Source organism: Miniopterus natalensis, chromosome 2 (genome assembly GCF_054644295.1).
Source record: "Miniopterus natalensis isolate mMinNat1 chromosome 2, mMinNat1.hap1, whole genome shotgun sequence".
Classification (NCBI taxonomy): Eukaryota; Metazoa; Chordata; class Mammalia; order Chiroptera; family Miniopteridae; genus Miniopterus; species Miniopterus natalensis.
In genome coordinates this window covers 75375762-75402952 of record NC_142082.1, presented here as the reverse complement: position 1 = coordinate 75402952, position 27191 = coordinate 75375762, and the positions used below count along the sequence as shown (strand labels likewise).

At 38.2% G+C, this 27191-nt stretch overlaps 1 protein-coding gene across 1 annotated transcript in view; it reads right to left on the bottom strand.

Annotated features, from left to right (window-relative positions):
• Positions 1-27191, bottom strand: part of FNDC3A (fibronectin type III domain containing 3A) — a 189668-nt gene that overhangs the window by 79616 nt on the left and 82861 nt on the right. The window lies entirely within an intron of this gene.

Here is a 27191-nt window from a genome sequence, read left to right as displayed (position 1 = left end):
CGTTTAAGATACATTTAACATTAATTTAGAAGATTCTCTCTGAAATATCTTTATGTAACTTGATCCACTGTCCATACTCAACCCTTAAAAATGCCCACAAAAAATTGACTAAGAATATAAGCTTGATCAATATGTTCCTTAAACATGGGATTTGTGTTTCAGGCTGGTATCTGCCTCTGAAGCTAATAATAAAGGCTACTACTTTTATTGCTGTTTTTTTCTTTTCTTTTTCTCTGTCTTTTTAAATTTAATATTTAACCTGGACATTAATACTGATACTTGGTGGATGGCATTTTTACTCATATCCGTGAAATCAGAAAAGATAGGTCATGGGTTTAGGTGCAGTGCACTCTACCCAAGCACAGTTGGAGACTAGGAAGGAGACCAAATATTTTAAGAAAGGGAAAGAAGACTAAACACTAGACCTTTTCATTACTTCATGGTGCTATGTAAGTTAAGGAAATTTATTAATAGCTAACACAAATATACAGGTAATGATAATGATTGTGATTTGTAACAAGTTGCAGAGTGGAAAGAAAATGGATTTTGGTATCAGAAGATAATAACGGCTTCAATATTTATTAGCAAGGCAATTTACTATTCTTCTTGGAATCTTCATTCTTCTGTAAAAAGATCCCTTAAAATAATCACCCTCATAGCACTGTTTTGAGAATCAAATTAGATAACTTTAAAGTACCAAGTAATGGCTGGCACTGCTCAATAAATGATACTTAATATAAGTAAAAGTATGATCACTATTTTTTTTCCCCAAAAATAAAAGTACAGAGTATATGCCAAGCACCATTAGGAGTGTTTTACATGTTAAACACTTAATCCTTACAATAACTAAAGTAGATATCAGTCAGATAAAGAATGTAGTTAAGTAATGTGCCAAGGGCACACAATGAAGAAGAGCCAGTATTATAACAGTAAGACTCTATTAAAAAGTAAACCATGTTCAAAGGGCCAGTCTCCAAAATAAGCAAACAAGAAATGGCAAGGGATAACCTCACTTCAATAAATACATGCTAGACACCCCAGAGGAGGTAAGACACTAAAAGACCATCCTCACATACCGGGAAGGATAATTGTTAACTTCTGAGTTCTAACTAAAAAGGCAAGGCTGGCCTGAAGAGCAAGACTTAATGGCAGATGAGTGGATAAAAAAAACTGTGGTACATTTACACCATGGAATACTATGCAGCTGTAAAAACGGATCTCTTACTCCTTTGGGACAGCATGGATGGCACTGGAGAGTATTATGCTAAGTGAAATAAACCAGTCAGAGAAAGATAAGTACCACATGATCTCACTCTTAGTGGAATATAATAAACAAAATAAACTGATGAACAAAATAGATCTGGAGACATAGAAGCATGGAACAGACTGAGGAATCTCAGAGGGAAGGTGGGGGTGGGGGAGTGGGTAGGAGAGATTAATCAAAGAACTTACATGCTTATATGCATAATCTATGGACACAGACATTGGTATGGGGAAAGCCTGGGGAGGGGTGGATGGAGGGGATCAATGGGGAAAAAAAGGGAGATATCTGTAATACTTTCAACAATAAAGATAAATAACAATAATAATAATAATAAATACATTAAAAAAAAGACAATAGCAGAGTCTCCTGGTAAATGTTGGACTCAGCCTCTCAGTAATTCCAACCATGTCTCTCATCTTTAGTCCCTAAACAAAAAATAAGCCCCTGCAAGCCCACTTTCTCATTTTGGCTGTGTTCTCACACAGCTGTGTTTCCTTTTCTTCTTCTCTTTTCTTCTCTTCTCTTTTCTTTTCTTTTCTTTTCTTTTCTTTTCTTTTCTTTTCTTTTCTTTTCTTTTCTTTTCTTTTCTTTTCTTTTCTTTTCTTTTCTCTTTTCTTTTCTCTTTTCTTTTCTTTTCTTTTCTTTTCTTTTCTTTTCTTTTCTTTTCTTTTCTTTTCTTTTCTTTTCTTTTCTTTTTTTCTTTTCTCTTTCTTCCCTTCCCTTCCCTTCCCTTCCCTTCCCTTCCCTTCCCTTCCCTTCCCTTCCCTTCCCTTCCCTTCCCTTCCCTTCCCTCCCCTCCCCTCCCCTCCCCTTTTCTCTTTTCCTTTTCCTCTTTTCCTTTTCTTTTCTCTCTTCTCTCTCTCTCTCTCTCTCTCTCTCTCTCTCTCTCTCTCTCTCTCTTTCTCTCCTCTCTCTCTCTCTCTCTTTTATTGTTGACAGTATTATAGATGTCCCCCATTCCTCCCCTTTGCCTCTCTCCAGCCACTGGTTACCTTCCAACTGTTTCCACTGTACTCATTAGAACAATTTCCCCTGTTATAAATTCCCTTATGTTCTCCATCTTTTCACAGAACACCTGTTCATGTACTTCCCTTAAATGAAACCTGGCTCTCTCCTAGGACAGTTTTTCCAGGAGCCCCTAGGAGCAGAGGCCTCCCATTATCTTCTGAGGCAGTCTCCAGATACCCCAAGGCTGCTTCCCCATTACCACTGTTGTTCCCATTTCATGCTAAAGTTTCTTTTTCCCTGAGGTTATACTATATGAGTATGTTACCTTCTGCCCCATCTAACTGCTGTCATGTTCAGCTCTGAGAACTTTGGCACCATTTCACAGTTCTTTTTCTCTCTATCCCAACTTTTGCCCATGAGCACGAGGACGTTAATGTCCAAAAAACTTAGCTTCAAACGTTCTCAAGCTCTTCTCTTCCATTCTGTTTTCAGTAACCCATGTTCAAAGACACATCCTGAAACGTTCACTTAGAATTCCACTCTCATGCTAGAAGTCTTAAAGTTTCATGTTTCAGTCTCTGGCTACCAATATCTACCTTTCAATTCTCCAGCTGTATTCTACAACATTTGTTTTTCCTTATAATGATCTCCCCTTTCTTCTAACCCAACACTGCCTTCATAGACTGATTTTCTTTCCCATCCTCTCCCCTGAAAATCCCCAAATTTAATCAAACAGATAATTACCTTCCCTTCTCTTAGACCTAAACTGTAGAAATCAAACAGCACTCAGACTAGCATGTTTATAAATTTAGTTATCTAGAACTTTAACTTAGCTGTCAGCATTGCTCAGGAAACCTTTCAGGAATCCATCACTGGTTAATAACCTATCCTGTTTTCTAGAGAAATTATAAGAGATCCTCACACTCCTTAAGAACCTTCCCCAAACTGACCTCAACCACATATCTCAGCAAGAAATTGAACTCTTTCAATGTTATTTTCAGAAGCATCATTGTCCCTTCACTAGGTCAAAGCTCTCTCCCCATCTACACTTGTTATTACCTCCACTTTCTCCACCACTTGGTCTTTGCCTTATTGGTCATTTCTGTCCCATTCAGTATTTTCACCTGTCTTCAGTAACCTTCTAATAAGACTTAGTCCTATATCCTTACTATCATCGCAAATACCACAAAGTTCTAATGCCAAGGATTAATGACATGATCAATATTTTCAAGGATATTTCAGTTATAATAGGGAAAGTATAATAGACGTATATTTCCTAAAGACTTTGTTAATTCAAGAAAGTGCACGAGTCAAAAATTTTTCAATAAAAATAAAGTGAGAGGATGCACTAAGAGTATTACAATGATAGGAATGCATTACAGTGATGAGCATATTTTACATTTCCTTTTTAAAAATTTTCAATTACAGTTTACATTCAATATTATTTTGTATTAGTTTCAGGTGTACAGCATAGCTGTTATACAATCACATACTTTACAAAGTGCTCCCTCTGATATTTCAAATACCTACCTGACACCATATATAGTTATTACATTATCTACTATATTCCCTATGCTGTACTTTACATTCCCATGACTGTTTTGTAACTACCAGTTTGTTGTTCTTAATACCTTTACCTTTTACACCTAGTTCCCTAACTCTCCTTCCCCTTGGCTACCATCAGTCAGTTTTCTGTATCTATGAGTTTGTTTCAATGTTGTTTGTTTATTGTATTTTAGATTCCACCTAAGTAAAATCATATGGTATTTGTCTTTTTCTGACTTACTTCACTTAGCATACTACCCTCTAGGTACATCCATGCTGCAACAAATGGTAAGATTTCATTCTTTTTTATGGCTGAGTAATATTCCACAGTACTACAGCTTTTCCATCCACTTGTCTAATGATGGGCACATGGGTAGCTTCTGCATGTTGGCCACTGTAAATAACACTGCAGTAAGCATAGAGGTGCACATTTCTTTCAAATTAGTATTTTGGGTTTCTTCAGATATATACCCAGAAGTGGAATCATAGGGTCATAAGGCAGTTGCAATTTTAATTTTTTGAGAAACCTCCATACTGTTTTCCATAGTGGTTGCACCAATCTGCAGTCTCATCAACAGTGCACGAGGGTTCTCTTTTCTCCACATCTTTGCCCCACTTGTTTGATGACTTATTGATGATAGTCATTCTTACAGTTGTGAGGTGATAACTCATTGTGTTTTTAATTTGTATTTCTCTGATGAATAGTGATGTTGAGTATCTTTTGAAATGTCTATTGGCCATCTGTTTGCTCTCTTTAGAGAAGTGTCTATTCAGGTCCTCTGCTCAGTTTTGATTGAATTGTTTCTATTTTCTGGTGTTAAGTTGTACTATGACTGTATTACTGACAACCTCTCCCTTTATGTCTATCAAGATTTGCTTTATATATTTAGGTGCTTCTATGTTGTATGGATAAATGTTTACAAGGCTTATATCCTTTTCCTGGATTAATCCCTTCATTATTATGTAATGTTCTTTTACTCTTATCATACTTTGTTTTAAAGTCTATTTTGTCTGGTATAAGTATTGGTACCCCAGCCTTTTTTCATCTCTATTTGCATAAAATGTCTTTTTCCATTCCTTTATTTTCAGTCTTTGTGTCTTTTGTTTTGATATGGGTGTCTTGTAGAAAGCATACATACATATGGGTCTTGTCTTCATGTCCATTCAGCTACCCTAGGTCTTTTGATTGGAGCATTTAATCCATTTACATTTACAGTGATTATTGATAGGTTCATATTTATCACTATTTTATTCCTTATAATTATGTTCCTCCTCTTCTTTCGTCTTAAAGAAGTCCCTTTAACATTTCTTTTAGTACTGGTTTGGTGATAATGAGTTCCTTTAGCTTTTTCTTGTCTGGAAAATTCTTTTCTTCTTCAATTTTAAATGATAGCCTTGCTGGGTAAAGTAGTCTTGGCTGTAGGTCCTTGCTTTTTATTACTTTGGTGGTTTTGTTTTTTTTTAAAATCCTCTCCTGAGGGCATTTTTTCCATTGCTTTTCAGAGAGAGTATGGCGGGGAGAAACATCAATGTGAGAGAGACACATCGATTGGTTGCCTCCCGCATGCACCTCCATCCAGGGCTGGGGATGGAGCCTGCAACCGAGGTACATGCCCTTGGCAGAAATCAAACTCGGGACCCTTCAGTCCATGGGTTGATGCTCTAACCACTGAGCAAAACACAGGCTAGGGCTATCACTTTGAATATTTCATGCCCATCCCTTAGGGTCTGAAATGTTTCTATTCAGAAATTAGCTGACAGTCTTATGGGAACTCCCTTGTAGGTAACTGTCTCTTGCTGCTTTTAGGATTCTGTCTTTAACTTTTGCCATTTTAATTATGATGTGTCTTGTTGTGGGCTTCTTTGGGATCATCTTGTTTGTGAATCTCTGCACTTTCTGGACCTGTGTGTCTTTTTCCTTCACCAGGTTAGGAAGTTTTCAGTCACTATTTATTCAAATATGTTCTCAATCCCTTGCTCTCTTTTCTCCTTCTGGCACCACCATGATGTGGATGTTGTTATGCTTGATGTTGTCCCAGAGGTCCCTTTAACTATCATTTTAAACAAAATAATAATTCTTCTTGCTGTTCTGGGTGTTTTCTGCTACCTTGTCTTCCAAACCACTGATTCGATCCTCTGCGTCATCTACCCAGCTGCTGAATCCTTCTAGTGTATTCTTCATTTCAGATATTTCAGTCTTCATTTGTTTTTTAAATGGTTTCTATGTCCTTTTTTATGCTTACTATCTCTTTGTTTAAATTCTTACTAAGTTCCTTTGTTCTTTCTCTAAATTCTTTCAACATCCTTAAACCAGTGTTTTGAACTCTGCACCTGAACAAGGTAACTCTGTACACTGTTTTGAACTCTTGCCTTTATTTTATTTAGTTCCTTTTCTTCAGATTGCTCTTGTTCTTTCATTTGAGGCATGCTTTTTTGTATGCCCATTTTGGCTGCCTCTCTGTATTTGTTTCTGTGTATCAAGTAGATCTGCTATGTCTCCTAGTTTTGGTATGGTGGCCTTATGTAGTACGTGTCTTGTGCGTTTCAGTGGCACAGTCTCGTGATAACTGGGGTCAGGTGCTTCAGGAACATCCATTGTGTGGGTTATGTGAGCCTTCTGTTATAGCTGAATCTTGACTGCTGCTGGCCTGTCAGTGGGTGGGGTTGACCCTCAGCCTGGCTGACTATGAGAATTGACCCTGACATCAGTACACAAGTTGCACTGACCCAATGAAGTGAAATTTGCCCCAGTATGGTCTGGTGCCTGCTGAGATCTCCCTTTGGGTGTGCTGCTTGCAGAGCTAGTTGGGTCGTGTTCTGATGTACTCTGAAGGCCACCACAGGACAGTGTTGATTCTGGGGCATCCTGGGAGAATCTCTGGCACAGGCCAATGTCCGGTGCTGCCTGTGACCAGCCCTGGGCTATCCTTTAGGAGTTAAAAAGCGATCCACAGTTTATGGCTACCTCTGCTAAACCTGGGTGCACATGTGAGAGGTGAAGTTGTGTACCAAGGCCAGCTGCCACCAGCACCAAGCCCAAGCCTAAGGGCAAGTCAGTAAAAGTCCCAAGGCACCCCAAACACCGCCTCTGCCTGCCAGCTGCTCCACCAACTCCTGAGTCTGCCTCCAAGCATGTCTGCACATTGGGCCTAGGCTGGCGACAGCCAGCAAACTCCTCTGCAGGGCACAAGACTGGCAGGGTGGGGACACAGGGAATTGGGAGGGTGGGGCTAGTGGATCTCCTGTGAGGTGAGGTGTCACTGGTCACTTGCAGGGGGCAGAAAAATGGCCCCTGTCCCAGAACTACACAACTCAGTTTCTCCATGTACCCATCCCCTGAGAATGCCTGAACCTCTTCAAGAGCTCTCCCCTAAGAAAGTCTGCACTGTGGACCCATGCTGGCTGCATAGTTTTCATTTTGCCTTTCTTACCTGATAAAATGACAATTTTCACAAACTTAAAGTGAACCTGATTTTTATTTTCACAACACTATCAAATATTTTGCATAGAGCTCTCTTAAATTAATACCATACCAACTGTTTGCACTTCTTGGTAACATTTTAACACATTCCTGAACTAGATTTTCAGGTAGGCTTGTTAACACAATCACTAGCATTATACTTGGGTGACATTGTTTAGAAACACTTACTGGGCACCAGGCACTGGTCTAAGGGCTTTACAGATATTAACTTATTTAATCCAAGTATCTCTATGAAGTAGAATAACTATTATTTCCGTTTTATAGGTGACAAAACTAAGAATCAAAGATATTAAGTAACTTGCAAAGTCTCGCAACTAGTAAGCTGTAAATAGAACTAGGTGGTCTAACTCTGAAATCCATGTTCTTCATTATTATATTATGCTACCTCTCAGCCCAAATATCTGCTCAGTACATATAATGATAATAAAGCAAAGTGTATGTAAATGTATCTAATTGAGCTGTTGCAAAGGTAGATTCTACAGGTTTCTTAAGTATCTTACGGAAAATAGTCAGTGAATTACTTAATAGCCAAACTTGTTCTAAAAGATAATTTAAGGAGATTTAAGAGATACAACACCAAAAACAAAAGCTAAGCCCCCTCCCCAAGTAAGAAACCCAAACAAAATAGGTGACAAATTGAAGAAAAGGGAAATTTAATACAGGGAAAATTACAAAAGAAAAATAATACAAGTAAGGAGTGAGGCTGGTCTTATGTCCTTTCTGTAGCTGGGACATAAAACCTCTCTGGTTTGTATGAGCTGAAATGTGATTAAAATTAAGACTCCAAGGGCTAGTCCTTATCTTCTGCAGATCAAGTACTGTATGTCTCAAACTGCCAAAGAGTATGGCCCCAGTGACTTGGCATGTCAACATCACTAATCATCAGAGAAATGCAAATTAAAACCACAATAAGATATTACCTCACACCTGTCAGAATGGCTATCATCAATAAGTTAACAAATAGCAAGTGTTGGCAGGGATATGGAGAAAAGGGAACTCTCATGCATGGTTGGTGGGAATGCAGACTGGTGTACCCACTATGGAAAAGAGTATGGAGGTTGTTCAAAAAATTAAAAATGCAACTGTGAGGATTATCCTAATATTACTGTAGACAGTCGGAGTGCCGGAGAGTCTCTCCCACATTGGCCAAGACGGCAGCAGGGGGAGATTCTTACACTGAATGTGCCAAAAGCTAGAAATATGAATGGATAGGGCCCGAATACACCAAAAGTTAGCAAGATAACTGGATAGAAAAAAAAAGCCCTCCCCTCCCCATCCCTATAAGAATGGTGGGCTTGAGCGGAAAGAGAGACTGGTCTTTGAGACTGAGAGCCTGCCATTTTCTCAGGTCATGTGGCTCCTGAATAAAACGTCTTTCCTTCTGCATAAGCATCTGCCTCATGCATTTGACTTTTGTTGTGGCAGGTAACTGAACCTCCGTTTTTTGTTCAGTTACAGTAAGACCAGATATAGTTTGGATTGAGTGGGAAGTGAGGGTGGCTGGATGAGGTAAGGAGTACATACAAAGAGACAACTATGTTTTAATATAGTATTTTCCAAGTATATGTATTTATGTGTCAATAACATTTTAAAACAAATTATAGAGACTTATTAAAGTAACCAGCGTTTTAAAAAATTAGGCCAATTAATGACATAAAAACGACAGAAGGGAGAATTAAGGACAGATATATTACACCACACCATTTCATAAAGAAAGGATATTTTTAATCTCAAAACAGTAGGAGGAAGTTAGCTTCATTAAGTGACTAATTACTTTTACTATATTGAGGGGCAAGAAAAGGAGTTCTATTAAAAATATTTTAAAGATAAAATGTTTTATTAAAAACACATACAGTGCATTAAAGATAATTTTATCAACTTCTTTATGTCAAATATCTGAACATTAAAGAGTAGTATAAGCAGAACAATTACTATTAATACATCCATGTATTTTAATAAATTTGTTAGCTATATTGTCTGGAATTCCATATTACTGGTATTTAACTGAAAATAATTTTTTTCAATACAGCATATTAAAAAAATTTTTTTTCATAAAACTGCCTGCAACTGTTTTATGGTTAATTATTTTGAGAATGGGGATACCTTCAATTGACTGCTTTCTGTAATATTTTAATTTAGGACTATAATATTTATATTAAAAATACTATGATTTTGAGGTGCTATCTGGTGAGCTGGGAGCAAATTCTAAATGAAGGATAGTCTATTTTTTTTAATCTTATTGAAATGTGTAAATATTCAGTCCAAATATTTTCACTGATACTATAATACCTTCAAATATTTTTACAAACAAAACTCATTGAATTTTATGATTCTTTTGAATGTTTCATCAACTTTGTATTTTTTAAAAAAATATATCTTTATTGATTTCAGACAGAGGAAAGGAGAGGGAGAGAGAGAAATAGAAACATCAATGATGAGGGAGTCACTGATCGGCTGCCTAGCCCACAATCCGGGCATGTGCCCTGACCAGGAGTCGAACCCCGATTGCCTGGATCCTAGGTCGACCCTCAACCGCTGAGCTACGCCTGGCCGGGCCAACTTTGTATATTTTAGCTCACTGTTGCTGAAAGGGTTTACTGAAAAATAAAAAAGCACTACCAATAATAAATAGTTATAAATTTATATAATAAATGACAAAACCATTCAGACTATTTCTTTTATATATTCTGTTGCAGGAATATTTAGATTTTATTTACTGCACATATTTCACATTCACCTAACCTATAATGCTTCCAACTGATCCCTCCAATTGGTGGCCTGATGATACCAAGTGGCGAGTGTGGGCAGCAGCATCGCATATATATGACTTCTGCCACTACTACCTCCAGGAAACTAGGAGTTAGTGTCCTTAGCCCTCTATAGCTAAGTACTTTGCTCTCCTTGACTTGCTTCTGGCAAGGGTCAGGGAGAGAGAAATGGTTTATTCTGGTTGCCTTTAAAATTTAATCACAGGTTAAAGTAAAAACAAAGGATGAATAACTTGCTTACTTAGAATTCTGAGATCATAGCAGAATCTGGAAATATAATATGATGGTAGACCAGATGCATCACAGCTTATTTTAATGTAACTACTAATTATACTATGTTTAAAAATGAACAGTCTGGGAAAAATGTTAAACTGGTTATAAACCAATATAACAGGATAAACTAATACTGTTCTAGACAAACTGAGATATAAGGATACCCTATTAATAGGAAATGCTTATTTGTTAAGGGTACAAAATACCTGGCAACATTTATTCACATGAGGCAGGCAATTAGCACCAGCCTTAAGTCTAGGAATTTAACAAATTGGTGATTATAATTTGAGAATAGAATGAGGCAGGAAATTACAGAAGAAAGAGAAAAGATTAAGGTCATCATTCACTGCTTAGATGATCTGGGGCCTAAGTATGATTCAGAATTATGGGCAATTTCATTTATCTGTGTGTACAGGTAATTAAAAATTTCTATAATTATATTTGCTAAGGATTTAGATATATCATCGATAAGCATACTAAAAAAGTTTGAAGAATGACTTTTTTATGGTTAGAATTTAAATCGAGCATGAAACTTTTTTATAGATAAAATACTTGAAGTAGGAGATGTGTTTACCAAGCACCTGTTTCTAAACAAAAAGTATTTTTAGTGCTTTTGTCTAGAAAGCTACAAAGGCTGTGATATTAATGTGCATGGATACAGCAGCTTGTGAACACTGCTGTTTTTAGTATCAGTCTAATGTGAACAATGATGAATCATTCTTTGTTATTCTAGTAGGAAGTAGTGCTTGCGATATATTGCAGCACATTAGGTTAACTATGTCTCAATAACTGCCCGTCTACATGCTGACATCACACAGGCAGTGATATGGATCAATGATGACACAAATCGTGTCAGAATCAAATATTAATACCACAGGGGTTGAAAAAAAAACTGCACACATGACAGGGCAGACCAGTCATCCAACATACATACAGCCTGCATTAAATCATTACTGCTGATGTTGAAAAGGGTTGTGCTAGGTTCTTTTTACATATTAGGTAAGCTTTCAAAATTTTTATTATATATTTCCCATATAAAAGACTATATTTATCTTTAAGTTTCCTCACAGTTTCTGTGGCTTAAGGTCTGGACATTTTAAAACATGTCTTAAGGTTTCACCAGCCGATATGAGTTATCTAGAAAATGGTCCTGTAGTCAGGTTCTTTAGACAAATCTTTTGCCTAAAGAATATGCCACCATTAAGCAAGCATTTTATATAACATGTTGTACTTGACAAATAACATTTAGACTTACATTTGGCGCATGACAGGGTGGCCTCACAATTCATTGCTACCATAGAGTCTTTTTCCCACTGTCACCTTTTTTGGGGGGGCTTTTATTGATTTTAGTTTTACACCAAAGTATTGTTTTATATGGTTACAGATGGATTGGAGAAGATGGCTTATTATGAGTAACCATATATAAGGTTTCAAAATATCTTCTCCATGAATTAAACATACCTATCTGAAATTTGAGATTTCCTCTCCTGTAACAGGAAGAGAACCTATCCCTGGAGGCTTGACACAGAATGCTGACATCCTGCTGTAGGTTCTGAAAAGAAACTGGGCTTCCAGACTTAAAGCATTATCCTTCCTTCTATTTTAACACTTCCCAGAAGAACTGGATAGCCAAAGGGAGATGACAGCTGGAGATGTTTAATAATCTTTTGTTGCATCATCAATTTGACATAATCAGCCTAACTTGAAAACCTGACAAGGATCCTTTCTCATGCTCTCAGGCACTTGCTTTCATGTTTCCTCAGCTAGTTTGTTTCTTATGGAAAAAAAAAAAAAAAAAATACTGAGAGAGTGCCCTGACTGGTGTGGCTCTGTTGGGTGGAGCATCATCCTGTACACTGCAAAGTGGCGGGTTTGATTCCCAGTATGGGCACATACCTAGGTTGCAGGTTCAATCCCCGGTCAGGGAATCTACAGGAGGCAACCAATCGATGTTTCTCTATCACATCAATGTTTCTCTTTCTCTCTCTCTCCCTCCCTCCCCCTCTCTCTTTAAAAAAAAAAATCAATAAACAAATCCTCAAGTGAGGATTAAAAAACAAAACAAAACAAAAATTACTAAGATAGTTGTCTTCATATTTTCTTTTTTGAGGGGTATTCTTTAAATCTAGATTTTCTATGGTAAAGGCCAAATGCTATTTCACAGTTGAAAACATGTCTATACTTATTTACTATGTATCAGCTTTCATCAGGGGAAGACTGGACTATAAGATCTTATTTTTCCTCTATCATGATTTGTATATTTTGATCATCTGCTATTTTTCCCTATTTTACCCTACTCATTCCAACCTTCTCAGGGCAAGTCCCTATCAGCTAATAGGGTCTTAAATGGAAAAGGGAGATTAAAAACTCACTGTGTTGTTGGCATGCTAAAGAATTGCTGCCGGTCAAGATGGTGGCGTAGGTGAATGCGGTACTCGATGCATACCACAACCACATCAAAATTACAACTAAAATACAGAACAACTGTCTTTCAGAACCATCTGAAATCTAGCTGACTGGAAGTCCTACAACTAGGGAATTAAAGAAGAAGCACATTGAGACTGGTAGGAGGGGCTGAGATGCAGTGCAGAATCTCAGAACCAGCTGGTCCTATACCAACATGTGGGGGTTTAAAATTGGGAGGGATATCTTGGTTGAGGAGCAAGGGGTCCCAGTCCCACACCAGGCCCCCCAGCTTAGGGTTCCAATACTGGGAAGGGAAGTTCCCATAACTTTTGGCTATAAAAGTCAGGGATTGCGGCTGAGTGGCAAGGAGGCTGCTGGCCCCAGGCAGTTCGTCTTAAAGGGCCTGCCCACGGATTTACTGGGACTCACTCACCTCTGAGCTCCAGCTTGGAGCTCCAGCTCAAGCTGGGGCAGCAGCTTGAAAGGAACCTGGGATATTCGGGGAAGAATTAACTTGTCTGGAATCAGGTCTAGAAGTGGAGGGGAAGCTTTCTCCCAAAAGAAGTGCTGGCAGAAGCCATTGCTCCTTTGCTGAGCCCCTCCTTGCCATAGAGCTAAGAGGCAGGTCATACCTCTGAATCTCCTTCAACGGGGCTCACACTTTTTGCCCCACCCTGGTGATTCCCTGAGACCATGCCCTTCCCTTCTTGTAGGCTCATCCAAGCCATTTCCAGTGGCTGGCCTCTTCCACAAAACTGGCCTCACTTGCCTCATGCTTTGGAATTTCCTAAAATCTCTCAAACAAGCAGCAGCTGGCCTCAGTGTGTCCCATACCTCTCAATAAAGTGGCCCCAGGCCCAGCACTAAGCAGCAGCCTGCCCTGGCTCACAGCCTGGCTTCTCCTGAGCACCTCCAAGCTCAACTCAAGTAACAGCCATCTGCAGTTTGCATTGTAGCTCATGCTGAATGGCCCCAGGCAGGGCACAGGCAGAGATTGACTTTGCAACTCCTGGGAGGCTCCAGAGCCAGTGCACCCAGTGGTAAGCTTCGACCACACCGGATTACAACCCTACCACCTCCATGACTGACACACTCAATGGGTGGACTCAGTGAGCACCAAAGCCCCACTGAAGCAGGTCCTGCTCCATAGGCTTGGCTCCTGCACAGCAGCTCTTCCACTGTAGTTACAACCAAGCCTCACAACTGATTGGCCTGGGGGTCAATCCCTGCCAGTGACACCAACATCAACCAAAGCTCAACTACAATAGGACAGTGCACACAGCTCCCACAGGGGCGTATCTGGAGTGTCCAGCTCAGGTGACTGGGGAGGCTGAGCCATTGGGCCCTACATGACACTTACTACACAAGGCCACTCTACCAAGTCTGGAAAACAAAGGGATCTACTTAATACATAGAAACAAACACAGGGAAGCAGCCAAAATGAGGAGACAAAGAAAAATGTCTCAAATGAAAGAACAGGAAAAATCTCCAGAAAAGAACTAAATCAAATGGAAGCAAAAAACCTACTAGATGGAGAGTTCAAAACAATGGTTATAAGAATGCTCGAGAATCTTACTCTGAACTTCAAGGAACTTAGTGAGAAAATAAACAACATAAAAAAGGACCATCAGAAATAAAGGATACACTAACTGAAATAAAGAATAATTTACAGGGAATCAACAGTGGAGTGGAGGATGCCAAGAATCAAATCAAGAATTTGGAATATAACAAAGCAAAAAACACCCAATCAGAATAGCAAAAAGAAAAAAGAATCAAAATATATGAATATAGTGTAAAGAGCCTCTGGGAAAACTTCAAGTGTACCAAAATCATGTCATAGGGATGACGGAAGGAGGAGAAGCAAGAAATTGAAAACCTACTTGAAAAAATTGATGACAGAAAACTTCCCTTATTTGATAAAAGAAATAGACATACAAGTCCAGGAAGCACAAAGAGTCCCAAACAAGCTGAACTCAAAGAGGCCCACATCAAGACACATCATAATTAAAATGACAAAGGTTAAAGACAAAGGAAGAATCTTAAAAGTAGCAAGAGAAAGGCAGTTACCTACAAGGGAGCCCTCATTTAACTGTCAGCTGATTTCTCAGCAGAAACTATGCAGGCAAGAATGAAGTGGCAAGAAATATTCAAAGCAAGGAAAAGCAAGTACCTATAATCAAGACTACTCTACCCAACAAAGCAATCATTTAGAATGAAGGTCAGATAAAGAGCTTCCCAAACAAAAAAAGCTAAAGGAGTTCATCACCACCCTATCAGTATTATATAAAATGTTAAAGGGTCTTCTTTAGGGAAAAAACAAAACAAAAACAAATGATCAAGAATATGAACAGCCCTGGTCGGTGTTGCTGAGCGGTTAGAACATTGGCCTGCACGCCCAAGGATTGTGGTTTTGATTCCTCATCAAGGGCAAGTACCTTGGTTGCAGGTTTGCTCCCTGCCCCAGGTTGGGGAGTGTGTGGCAGGCAACCAGTAGATGTGTCTCTGTCACATCAATGTTTCTCCCTCTGTCCCTCTGTCCCTCTCTTCTACTCTGTCTGAAAAGCAATGGAAAAAAAAAAAAAAAAAAAAGGACAATAAAATGGCAATAAATACATATCAATAATTGAATCTAAAAATCAAAATAAACGAAGCAGAACATAAACAGACTTCTAGGTACAGAGAATATTTTGACGGTTGTCAGAGGGGAGGGGGTTGGGGAGATGGATGAAAAAGGCAAAGGGGTTTAGAAGTACAAATTAGTCACAGCTCATGGACACAGACAATAGATTGGTGAAGGCCTGGGATGGAGTGGAAGATGGGTGGAGGGGGGGCAAAGGAGGAAAAAATGGGGACATCTATAATATTCTCAAAAATAAAATAAATTTTAAAAAAAGGGTTAAAAAAAAAAAAGGCTGCAAACAGTTAGTAAAAAACTCCACAAAAGGCAAGGACAGCCCGGCTGGGCGTGGTTCAGTGGTTGAGCATCGACCCAGGATCCAGGAGATTGTGGTTTGATTCTCATCCAGGGCACATGCCTGGCTTGATCCCCAGTCAGTGGCATGCAGGAAGCAGCTGATCAATGATGACTCTCTCATCATTGATGTTTCTATCTCTCTCTCTTCCTCACCCTTCCTCTCTCTGAAATCAATAAAGATATATTTAGGGGAGAAAAAAGGCAAGGATAGGAATAAGGGCCTCATTTCCTACTCATTCACTTTAGGTTCAAACATTACCAGACTGGGAAATAGAGTCTTATTTATGTAGACAATTTATAATATGATTAAGCAGAGAAATGTAGGAGACAGGGCTTTTCCCAGGTTCTTTGCCTGTGACTATGAAACATTTTGGAGGTTTGGGGCCTTCCTTTTCAATCTTGGCCCACAGCTATACAGTTTCCCTCCCAAAAGCAACTATTCTTTCCACTTATAAATCGTTTCAAAGATATTCTAGGCATATAAAAGCAATTATGTATATGTTTAAAAATACAAATGTTGGTATAGTATACATATTGTTCCGCACCTTAATAACATAGCACAGAGCTACTTCAGTCTCTTAATGGCTGCAGAGTACTACACTGTAACAACGGTACCACAATTTATTTAACTATTCCCTTATTGACAGTGAAGTTATATTCAAACTTTTGCTATTACAAACAATGCTGCAATGAGTATCTTTGTATAAACATCATTTCATAGATGTGTTCACATATCTGTAGGATAAATTACTGGAAGTAGAATTTCTGTATGAAAGAGAATTTACATTTTTAACATTACCAAGTTTCAGAGTTTGAACTAATATATACTCTCATTAATGTAACCTCACTAAATTTTTTGATATTTGCCAATCTGAAAGGTGAAAATAGCATCTCAGTGTAGTTCAGTTTGCATTTTCTTATCTGCACCAAAATAGAGTATATGGTTCACCACCTTCCTTAATGAGCTCAGGATATCAGATTTAAAGAAAAAAAAAAAGTAAGATTTATAAAGTAAAATTGGACAAAATTTAAAAGGGGTAAAAATATCATTTATATGATTACTTAATTAACACTTGTCAAAATTATCAAATTATACAGGAAATATACTGAAACAAAAGCAAAAACACCCCCCAAAACCACTCCTGTAATCCTATCATTTGACAGGCACTTGAAGGAAATGTGCTAAAATTATTTTTGATACACATATATTAATTAAAAATAATATTTTTTTCTTTATTACAAAAAGGGCTAATTCTGTTGATTTTGTTAATAATGTATAATCAAGTAAATGGCCATCAAGATTCAAGTCTTAGAGGAATGGTGGCAGGAGAGGTTCCCCTGGTCTCTCCCCTTGAAGTTACAATTTGAACATCTATAATTCAACAAAATATTCCCTGCTCAACACAAAAACATGTCTAAGAGATCCGCTCATTGAAACACCTGAACGTGGGCAGTTGGAGCAAGTGGAGAGGAGGGAAAAGAGAAGAGCAGAGATGTGTGTCATGGACACTGTAGGTCTCAGGGGAAGGGACTAATGCCAGGTTGCTGCCTGACACCTTGCAGTCAGGAGGAACAGAGATTCAGTTAGGCAAGGGTTCCTTCTAGAGTGGTTTGTACACACTACAGCTGAACTCAGTGACCTGGCAGAGACGGAGTACAGAGGTATGGCCTTGATTGTTTGATGGCTGTCAATGCCAGGCAGAAGAACAAAGCCACGGAGCCTGGCCACTTCCCCTCATCCTCCCAGAGCTAGCAGTAGGCCTCAGAAAGGCTGGAACAGTGACTGCTAGGCAACAGAGCACGTTAACTGTAACCCTAAGAACTTCAGTGACAGAAGCAATTTTTCCTTGAGAATTAGCAGGCTCACACTAAGGCAGCTGAGATCTGGCAGTTGCCATTACTACAAGAAAAAAACCACAAACACACCAGCTGGCCACTCCTAGCTCACATCGTCCCCAACCACTGTGGCTGAACTGCTGGCAGTGTCTGGTTGCAGGGAACAGCACTGGGATCTCATAGGCTCAGAAATCCATCACTCACCACATTCCCTCATGGGAGCGGTACCCCAAAACAGAGGTAACCTGGTTAGACAGGAGATGCCAACCACCTCAGGGAATACAAGACATTTTCTACCACCCTGCAGAGATAGGAGAAGCCAGAGCAGAATAAGAGAAACTAAAAACCATATGCTCAGGGCCACCTACTGGAAAACAAAAGAAAGACTTCTTATGAGCCTACCAAAGAGAAAAGTGCTACTCTTAAAAATAAAAAGTAGTTCTCATTCTCAAAGATGCCTAGACAAAGAAGGAATCCATTAAATACCATGAATAACCAAGGTAACAAAACAGCTCAGAAAGAAAATAAAAAAATATCCAAAAAATAAACTTAAAGACATGGAAATACATGATTCAAATGACAGGGAATTCAAGAATGCATTTCTGAAAAAACTCAGTGAGATATAAGAAAACACAGGAGCTCAGAAATAAAACCAATGAATAAAAGGAGTACTTTACCAAAGGGACTGAAACTTTAAAACATTATTTAAAGATGTTGATTCACTTTTAGAGAGTAAGTTTTAATCAAACAGAAATTCTGGAGATGAACAACTCAATAAAAGAGATGAAGAATGAACTAGAACATTGAGGATGGAGGAAAGAATTAGTGATAGTGAAGAATGAAATCTAGAAATGACAGATGGAAGAAGAGAGAGATTTGAGAGTAAAGAAAAAAAGAAGAACTCTATGAGAACTATCTGACTCAATCATAAAGAGCAATATAAGAATAATAGGGATACTAGAAGGACAAGAAAAGGAAACAGGAACAGAGAGCCTTTTCAAACAAATAATTGATGAGAATTTCCCATACTATGGAAAGAACTTGATCCTCTAATCCAAGAAGCAAACAGAACACCTAATTTTCTCAACCCAAAAAGGGTTTCTCTAAGGCACATTATATTAAAATTGCCAAAAATTAAGGACAAAGAATTCTCAAATAGCCAGGGAAAAAATATGGTAACCTATAAAGGAAAGCCCATTAGATTATCATCAGATTTCTCAGTAGAAACCCCACAAGCTAGGAGAGAGTGGAATCAAATATTTAAACTATTAAAAGAGAAACTACCAGCCAATAATAATATATCCAGCAAAGTTATTCTTTAAATATGAAGGAAAAATAAAGACTTTGCCAAACATTCAGAAGCTGAGGGAATTTAGTACCACAAGACCTCCATTATAGGAAATAACTGAGGGAGTGTTATTCTACCTGAAACAAGACAAAAGAATAGAAAACTATCAATGAAATTACTAACTGACAAAGAGAAGGAGAAAATTGCAACCCTTTTGCAAAACACAGTATCTTACACTTAAATATAACATAAGGGTGAAAGGAGGTAAAAAGAGAGAGAAGACAATAGCTATTACAATTTGGAAATGAACTAACAACATAAATAGGAATAATTTGTGACAATAGAAACATAAAGGTCTGAATTTGCAAAGGGGAATGAAGATGCATTCAGAAGAAAAAGGGCTACTATATATATGAAATTTTCTTTTGCATAAACCACACACATAAAAGCATCCAAAACTGAGGCACATAACTTAAAAACAGGGGAAAGAGAAGAAAAAAATTATAGAATATTGTTAAACTAAAGCAACAGAAACACAAGGGAAAACAAACAATGGAGACACAAAGCTACCAGAAAACAAAAGGTCAAATGGCTATAGGAAATCATCATACATAATCACCCTAAATGTAAATGGACTAAATTCACCAATAAAAAGGCACAGAGTAGCAGAGTAGTTCAAAAACAAAACTCAACCATATGCTGCCTTCAGGAGATAATTCTCAGCTTGAAGGACAAATATAGATTCAAAGTGGAAGGGTAGAAAATGATTCTCCAAGCAAATGGCAACCAGAGAAAAATGGACAGAACCATATTTATATCTGACAAAATAGATTTCAAGAAAAAAAAAAAGAAACCAAAAGACAAAGATGGTCATTTTATAATGCTAAAGGGGGCAATACATAAAAAAAATGTAACACATCAATATATATGCACTCAATCGGGGAGCAACGAAACACATAAAGCAACTACTAACAGAATTAAAGGGAGAAACTACAAAAACAATTATAGTGGGGGACTTACATACCCTATTGACTGCTATGAACATATCATCCGAATAGAAAATCAACAAGGAACTATTGGCCTTAAATGACACACTACACCAACTGGACATAATTAACATATACAGAGCTTTTCATCCCAGAGCACCAGATTATATATTCTTTTCTAGAGCACATGGCACATTCTCAAAGACAGACCATAGGTTGAGACACAAAACTAGCTTTAACAAATTTTAGAAGACATTTTAGTAATTTTATACACTAGGTATATTCTATGACCACAATGCTTTGAAATTGGAAATAAACTGCAAAAAGAAAGTGGGAAAAACCACAAATATGTGGAGATCAAACAACATGCTACTAAAAATGACTGGGTCAAAATGAAATAAAAGGAGAGATCAAAAGATACATAAAGAAAAATGAGAGTGTCAATATGCAATACCAAAACTTTTGGAATGCAGCGAAAGCCATAATGAGAGAAAACATATGATATCATTACGGGCCTTTCTAAAGAAACAACAAAAATCCCAAATAAGCAACCTAACATTGCCTCTTAAAGAACTAGAAAAAGAAGAAGAAATACAGCCCAAAGTCATCAAAAGAAAGGAAATAAAAATTAGCACAGAATGAAATGAAATGGAGAATAAAAAGACAATATAAAAAATTAATGCAAAAAAGTGTTGGTTCTTTGAAAAGCTTAATAAAATTGACAAATCTCTGGCTGGACTCACTAAAAAAGAAAAAAAAGAGAAAAGACTCAAAATCAGAAATGAAAGAGAAGTCATGAGGGACACCACAGAAATAAAGGATCATACAAGAATTCTATGAAAGACTATATGCTACCAAATTCAATAAGCTGAAGAAATGGACAAGTTCTTAGAAATATATAACTTCCTAGACTGAATCATGAAGAACTGGAAAAGCTAAATAGACAAATCAACAGTGAGGAAATTGAAACCACCATCAAAATCATTCCAAAAAGTGAAAGTCCAGAACCAGATGGTTTCACTAGTGAATTCTACCAAACATTCAAAGAAGATTTAATACCTTTCCTTCTTAAAATCTTTTAAAAAACTGAAGAAGAAGCAATACTTCCTAACACATTTTACGAGGCCAACAGTGCCCTGATACCAAAACCTGGCAAGGATAACACAAAAAAAGAAAACTAGAGAACATGATCTCTGATAAATAAAGATACAAAAATCCAAAACAAAGTACTAGCAAATTGAATAAAACAATATATTAAAAAAATAATATATCACAATCAAGTGGGTTTCACCCCAGGGGCACAAGGATGGTTCAACATATGCAAATCAATCAATGTGATACAACACATTAACAAAATAAAGGATAAAAATCATATGATGATATCAATAGATGCAGAAAAAAATCTGATAAGATACAACATTGTTTATGATTAAAACAGACAATAAATGGGTATAGAAGGAAGGTACCTCAACATAATAAAGGGCATATAGAACAAATCCTCAGCTAATATGCTATTCAATGGCGAAAAGCTAAAAGCTTTTCCTCTAGGATCTGGAATAAGTCAAGGATGCCCATTCTCACCACTGTTAATTCAACATAGTACTAAAAATTCTAGCCAGAGGAATCACGCAAGAGAAAGAAATGAAAGATATCCAAATTGGGAATGGAAAATTAATATTATCACTTTTTCCAGATGAAATGACTCTTTATATAAAAAACCCTAAAAACTCCATTAAAAACTATCAAAAACAAATACAGTAAAGTTGCAGGATACAAAATCAATGTACACAAACCCACTGCATTCCTATATACTAACAATGAAATTTCAGAAAAAGAAATTAAAAGAACAAACCGAAAACCAATTCCTTTTGCAATTGCAACAAAAAGAATAAAATAGGAATAAACTTAAAAGATGCAAAGGACCTATACACTCAAAACCATAAAGACATCATTAAAAGAAACGGAAGACACAAAGAAATGGAAAGATGTTCAGGTTCATGGACTGAAATAATCAACATAGTTAAAAGGTCCATATTACTCAAAGCAATGTGCAGATTTAATGCACCTTCAGTCAAATGGGAGGATTCCAAGATGGCCGTGGATTAAGTGGAAGCTACAATGACACTCCAAGGACCAAACTGGAATTACAACTAAAATACAGAAAAACCATCCTGAATAATTAACTGAAGACTCGATGAAGAGAACCCACATAACCAAGGACGTAAAGTGGAGACTGCATAGAGACCGGTAGGAAGTGCAGAGTGAGAGGGCTGGGCGGGCTCCCACAGAGAGCAACTGAAGGTCCATAGGGATACCTCAGCTGTGGGGGATTCCCACTGAGGAATCTGGGGCCTAAACCCCAGGCTGGGCTTCCTAGCCAAGAGCACCAGAACTGAGAAAGGTGCCCACATAACATCTGACTGAAAAGCAGGCACTCTGTTAAAGAGCGAATGCACAAAGTTTCAGGTGTAGCCATTCACCTTGGGCTCCAGCAGAGGGAGGGCAGAGTAGACTGGAGCTGTGTGAGGAGAGTCTAGGGTTGTGGGCTCTAGAGATAGAGCTTAGAGAGCACCCCTCTGGATTCCTGTGCTGAGTCACTCCCCCAAACTGCAGAACATATCTTTCACAGGCAGACATTTTGCTGCTTTTGCCTGGGGTGAAGCAATTGCCCCGCCCTGCTGGAAAACCTCTTGACCTACCCTAAGGAGTTTCTACAGGAGGCTCATTAAGAGAATCAGATTAATCAGCCTGCAGGCAGAGGCAGAACTCAGAACTCTGAGTGCTTTAAGTCTTTGCCTGATCTGCAGAAATCTCTCAAAGCAATGTTTGTCAATATATCTCCTAGGGCAAGGGAAACAAAAGAGAAAATAAACCAACGGGACTACATCAAAATAAAAAGCTTCTGCCAAAAAATGGGAGAATGTGACTTTGTCTCTGTGAATCTGACTACTCCAAGTGGAATCATACAATATTTGGCCTTTTGAGACTGGCTTATTTCACTTACCTGCTACATACTTTTGAACTTAAGTCTTAATACACATCAAAAAAGAGTGAGAAGGAGTTGCCAGTGAGGTAGAAGAAAAATCAGGAGATTATGTAAACTATAGAAGGAAAAGTCAAGAGAACAAAGTTGGAAGACGGAGGCAATACACTATGTCAAATAATGCTGAAGAGGTCAAGTTATGATGAGAACTTTGATCTCACACATCTGGCAACACAGAGGTCTTTGGTGACCTTGACAAGAGTGTGACACAATAATTCTCTACAAGTACTAGCAGTATGTGATTACCATGGTTACTACTATTATGGATTATTTCTGCCAGTATTAGAATTCCAGAGTCAAGCTGAGTGGCATAAAATTGAGTAAAAATCAATACAGCCCAAACACAATCCATTTGACCTCAGTTTCCAAACCATTTCACAATGAAATAGGATTTTAAATAAAATATTTCGGGGAAAAACATGGGTAGTAAAAAACTAAGAGATGATGTATATGAGAAGCAGAGCCAACTCCCAGCCTGGAGCCCCCTGCCCTGCTCCTGCAATAGGAAAAGAGCCCCCTCCACTGGCCTGGAGTGCCCCCCTAATCATAGCAATAGAACTACTGGCCAGCTGAAGCACCCCAAGGCCCCCACAGCCAGAGAACTGCATGCCAGTTCTCCCAAGGGAGACCCACTAACCCCACCAGGGGAAAACCATTAGCTTCATCCTCTTGACTCCTGGTGGCCCTTCCCTGCTGAGCTTGTGTTCCTCAGTGTCAGCCTGGTCCCCTGGTGCAGAAGACTCCAGGAGGTCCAGCACACTCTGGAAAAAAGTGAGTTGTGTGGCTCTTGGGTGGGGCGATTTTATCCACATACACCAAAATAGTGCCAACTGGTACTGTGCAGAGCCTTCCCTTCACATGGGCAATCCTTGGTCTGTGTGAGCCTGATGACATTGCTGATCTTACCCTGATGAATCCATGAGATGCAACCCCACAACAAAGGTTCATGGGGACATGATATGTAATGGCTAACCTTGGTAAGCCCCGAGACTATTGCTCAGTGGCCTCAAACCCAGCACTGATGATGATTTTGAATTTGTATCAATCTTCTGAACACTACTTGCTCCTACCTGGTGACTCACTGACAGCCTCTGTCAAGCAACTCCCATAAAGCCAGAGGTTCTTTCTGAAACTGGTCCTAACAAGGTAGCTAACAGGTGAGGGCAGATCGGAGGGAGCCTTGGGCCTTTTGCTGACCTGCATCCAGGTTTGGTGTTGCTGAAAACCAGCCTTGTTGAGCAGCTAGGCCCCTCCAACGCGCAACCAGGCCCTATGAATTGCTTTGTGGCTCCAAAATAGCCCAGGGCTCGTCACTGGCAGCACCTGACATAGGCACTGGATCCCCTCTCAAGAGGCCCCAGAATCAACACAACAAATAGTTCAGGCCATATCAGAGCACAATCCAGTTAGCTCCATAAGTGGCACATGCAAAGGGAGATCTCCGCAGACATCTGGCCCTGTTGGGGCAAATTCAGCTTTGTGGACCCAGCCCCTTACAGCAATTTATACACTGCACTGGGGGTCAATTGTCACAGCCAGCTGGAAGGATAACTCCACCCATGGAAGGGCAAACAGTAAAAAGGACTCAACTACAATAGGAGGATTCACATAACCCACACAAGACATTCCTGGAGCACCCAGCTCAGGCAATTAGGGAGACTGTGCCTCTGAGCCTCACAAGACACCTACTACATAAGGCCACCATACCAAGATATAGCAGATCTACCTAATATTAAGAAACAAATACAGAAAGGCCAAAATGGGGAGGAGACAAAGAAACATGCCCCAAATGAAAGAACAGGAGAAATCCCCAGGAGAAAAATAACTAAAGAATGTGGAGGCAAGCAAGCTATCAAATACATTGTTCAAACCAATGGTTATAAAAATGCTTAAGAAACTTAGCAAGAACTTCAACAGCATGAAGAAGGACATAAAAATCATAAAAAGGATCAGTTAAAAATGCATAATACAGTATTAAAAATGAAGAATACACTAGAAATCAACAGCATGCTAGATGAAGCAGAGGAATGAATCAGCAATTTGGAAGACAAAGTAGCAGAAAACCCCTAATCAGAGCAGCAAAAAGAAAAAAGAATTAAAAAGAAAAATGAGGACAGTCTAGGTGACCTCAGAGACAATATGAAGCGTAACATCTGCATCATAGCAGTGCCAAAAGGAGAAAAGAAAGACCATGGAATCAAGAATGTATTTGACCCATGGACACAGACAACAGTATGGGGAAGGCCTGGGATGGGGCAGATGCGGGTGGAGGGGATGAATGGGAGCCAAAAAATGAGACATATGTAATACTTTCAACAATAAAGATTTAAAAAAAATGTATTTGAAGAAATAATGGCTGAAAAAATTTCCTAACCTGGTTTAGGAAAAAGACACACAGGTCCAGAAAGTGCTGAGATTCCCAAACAAAATGTACGCAAAGGGGCCCACACCAAGACAAATGATAATTAAAATGGCAAAAGTTAAATGCAAAGAATGTTAAAAGCAGCAAGAGAAAACCGGCTATTCACCTACAAGGGAGCTCCCATAAGACTGTCAGTTGATTTCCCAACAGAAATACTTCAGGCCAAAAAGATTGGCATGAAATATTCAAAGTAATGAAAAGCAAGGACTTACAACCAAGACTACTCTACCCAGCAAGATTATCATTCAAAATTGAAGGTGAAATAAAGAGCTTCTTAGACAAGAAAAAGCTAAAGGAGAACATTATCACCGAAACAGTATTTTAAGAAATGTTAAAGGGTCATCCTTAAGAAGAGATAGGGGGAATATAGTCATAAAGAACAAAATGGCAATAAATATATACCTTTCAATACACACTTTAACTGTAAATGAATTAAATGCTCCAATCAAAAGACATAGGGTAGCTGAATGGGTAAGAAACTAAGACCCATATATATACTGTGTACAACAGACAACCTCAGAATTAAAGATACACACAGACTGAAAGTAAAGGGATGAAAAAGGATATATCATGCAAATGGAAACAAACAAAAGGAAGGTGGGTATCTGTACTTATATCAGACAAAAGAGACTTTAAAACAAAAACCATAGTGAGAGATAAAGAAGGACAGTACATAATGAAAAAGAGATCAACCCAATAAGAGGACATAAAAAGCCTTGGATACATTTATGCACACAACATAGGAGCACCAAAATATGTAAAGCACATTTACATATTTGATGAACATAAAGGGAGAGGTCAATAGAAATGCAGTCATAGTAGGGGATTTTAACGCTCCACTGACATCAATGGATAAATATTTCCAACAAAAAATCAACAAGGAAACTGCAGCCTTAAACAACATGATACATTGAACAAGATGAATTTAATTGATATTTTCAGACAATTTCCCCCAAAGCAGCAGAATACAGTTTTATCAAGCGCACATGGAACATTTTCTAGGATACACCATGTTAGGACATAAAACGAGTCTCAAGAAATTTAAGAAGAATGAACCCATATCAAGTAGCTTCTCTTATCACAATGGCATGAAACTTGAAATCAATTATAAGAAAAAACAACAACAAAAAACACACAAATACATGTTGGCTAAATAACAAACTACTAAACAAAAATGGGTTAACAATGAGATCAAAGAAAAAATCAGAAGTTACCCTGAGACAAATGAAAATGAACACACAACCCAAAATTTACTGGACATAGCGAAAGCAATCCTAAGAGGTAAATTCATAGCAATACAGGTCTACCTCAAATATACAATCTAACCTTACACCTAAAGTAACTACAAAAACAACAACAAACAAAGCCCAAAGTGAGTAGAAGGACGAAAATAATAATGATTAGAGTGGAAACCAATTATAAAGAGACTAAAAAACAATACAAAAGATCAATGAAACCAAGAGCTGGTTCTTTGAAAAAGTAAACAAGATTGACAAATCTTTAACCAGACTCACAAAGAAAAAAAGAGAGGGGACCCAAATAAGTAAAATCAGAAATGAAAGAGGAGAACTGACACCACAGAAACACAAAGGATTGCAAGAAAATACTGCAAACAACCACATGCCAACATATTGGACAACCTGGATGAAATGGATAAATTCCTAGAAACATTCAATCTTCCAAAACTGAATCAGGAAGAATCAGAAAATCTGAGGAGATTGATTACAAGTAATGAAATTGAAGCAGTAATCAAAAAGCTCCCACTACAAAAAAGTCTTAAATTCGATGGCTTCAATATGGTCAATTTTACCAAACAGTCAAAGAACTAACACCTATCCTTCTTAAACATTTCCAAAAAATTCATGAGGAGTAAAGATTCCCTAGCTCATTTCATGAGGCCAGCATTATCCTAATTCTAAAACCAGATAAAGATATTACATGGAAAGAAAATTATAGG